Source organism: Aplysia californica, unplaced genomic scaffold (genome assembly GCF_000002075.1).
Source record: "Aplysia californica isolate F4 #8 unplaced genomic scaffold, AplCal3.0 scaffold00509, whole genome shotgun sequence".
Classification (NCBI taxonomy): domain Eukaryota; kingdom Metazoa; phylum Mollusca; class Gastropoda; order Aplysiida; family Aplysiidae; genus Aplysia; species Aplysia californica.
Window position 1 is genome coordinate 185,848 of NW_004797779.1, and position 2,178 is coordinate 188,025.

General features: G+C 44.3%; 1 protein-coding gene across 1 annotated transcript in view; it reads right to left on the bottom strand.

Moving 5' to 3' along the window:
• The window catches only part of LOC101860764 (high affinity cAMP-specific and IBMX-insensitive 3',5'-cyclic phosphodiesterase 8B), a gene marked incomplete at its 5' end in the record, with an annotated part of 121,319 nt that overhangs the window by 86,040 nt on the left and 33,101 nt on the right, over positions 1-2,178 (bottom strand).

The following is a 2,178-nucleotide window of genomic DNA, read 5'->3' on the forward strand; positions in this document are numbered from 1 at the left end:
TCCATTCTCTGAGTCTGTTCTCCTCGACTTCCTTCGACGACGGGGAATCACGTCAGAGCTGACGACAGGCCACTTCCGATCCCCTGCTCCAACTCAACGGTCATAGCTGAACAACGCATGCGCAAAGTTAAACAAGCGCCCAACAGGACTCGGAGACAGACAGTTTGTTCCCCAGAAGCCTCGAAATCCTGCAATTTTTCCAAATCTAAAAACCAAAACACAACTCTCCCCCTCCCCCCGCCCCCCCCCTCGCATTCATCCCACTGCTCTCTCAGAAGACAATTTAATGTCTCTGTTCTGATCAGATTAGAATGCCAGCTGGGCTGTAAGAACTGCGTGTGTGTGTTATTTGACACAGGCTATTACAGAAAGTTTTCCAATTGATAGGTCAGTGCTGTACCCACTAGAGCTGGGCGAAGAATCGAATCCTGAACTGATTTAAATAATATCGTACATAACAAGATAGTTCACTCGGCCAAACAAGTGTCCGCGGAAGTCCGCGCATTGCTTCAGATGTCGCTGCAGTCTTTATTTCGAAGTTCTCTTTCGTTTCTCCAGAAGAAGAATAGGAATAGCACCCTCTTTCGCATCAGCTGTTCCGGTTCGCTCAGTGCGGAGTTTTGGGTTTACATGCATTTTATTTTAATGACCTCTCGCTTCTCGTTCTAAAGCCAAATTAAACGACGAAAACAGTCGCCCCTTTAACATGAAGGGGATTTTTGTCAGCGTAACCAATAAAAGAAAGATGTTATTCCGAAATTTTAATTATAATTTATACAAAAACTTGTTAGTTTCACTTTGATTTCCCCCACCCAAGTAGGGTAACTCTGTTCACAAAGTCCGCGCTTTTTCGAAGAGGGCGCCACTGGATTTTGAGGACAGTTTGTTACTTGGCTCAAAGACAGGAGTGAACTATCTTGCTGTACGCCATCTTTCACCGATTCCCATGATTAATCCTTTTCCCGTAAACCAACAGTTACCAGTTATTTTAATCATTGAATTTCACGCTTCGTAATGTTCCAAAATCAAGGTTATCCTAAATCCTGAAGATGTTCGGAGCCAACCAGGTAACCACCGGAAGAAATCACATCATTAGAAAGTAAGTAGTTGGGTTCCGAGTCGATTCCTACGATTCCTAGCTTTCAATAATCGCACGGCACCAGTACACAAGTATGTGCTCGCCTGTGCTCTCCACAGCTGATCCTCAGCCATCTTTTTTTTTGTGTGTGTGTGGGGTAAGTGTTTTACGGCGCTCGAAACTTTATAAGGTCATATATATGACTACGAGCGCGTGGGACACATTAAACATTTTCAGTAGGTAGGAAATGTTGATATTTGCCCTAGGGGCGGCCGAGGCCTACTCTTGTCGATTTTAGAGCACAAATGGATCTTTAACGTGCGCAACTTGCAAACGGGCCTCCGAGATTGTTCACCTTTGTCCGAGAAGGCTAGGTGTAGATCTTTCTTACCAGAAGATCAGGGGTGTGGCTGAAAGACACCTGTAAGAAGGAGTCAAGGAGTAGCAGTAGAAAGGCTGCAGAAGGCGTCAGGAGCCCAGAGGAGGGGGCACAGGAGGTGAGGGGGTGGGGGCAGAAAGTGGAGACGAAAGCACACAAACAGAACATTGCTAGAGAGCAGGAAAGGAGGTGAAAGGAGACCATTTTAGAGAAGAAACTTTTCCATTGCTACCTGGATTCGAACACGGGACTTTTGAATGAGAGATGAACACCTTAACCTCTAGGCCAAGAGAGCGCCTTCGTAAAGTCTACCAGAGGGCAGTGATAAACAAGTTACTTATAAATGCGTAACTTTTTGGTCACTCCTCGTTATAATGAAGTCAGTATAGAAAAAGACTGAAGCCAAACTGCAGTGCCTTCGGATTTGAAAACTCGTTTGTAATTCGTAGTTCTCTAAAAATGGGTCAACGCCTCAAGCATTGGTGTAGTGTAGTGCACAGAGGGAGACCCACCAGTGCATGTTACACCCCACTAACAAGTTTTTGGGAGTTTTTTTATATATTTTTATAGCTATATGTATTTAGTTTGCCCTTTTTTTAAGAGCATGGCCTGTTTTCGCCGAAATCCCCTTTGTATGTCAGTAGAATAGTCATGGAATTATTTAGTACAGAACTTTTCAATGGGTCATGAAATATGAATTTTAGGGTTGTCTTTAGAGGGG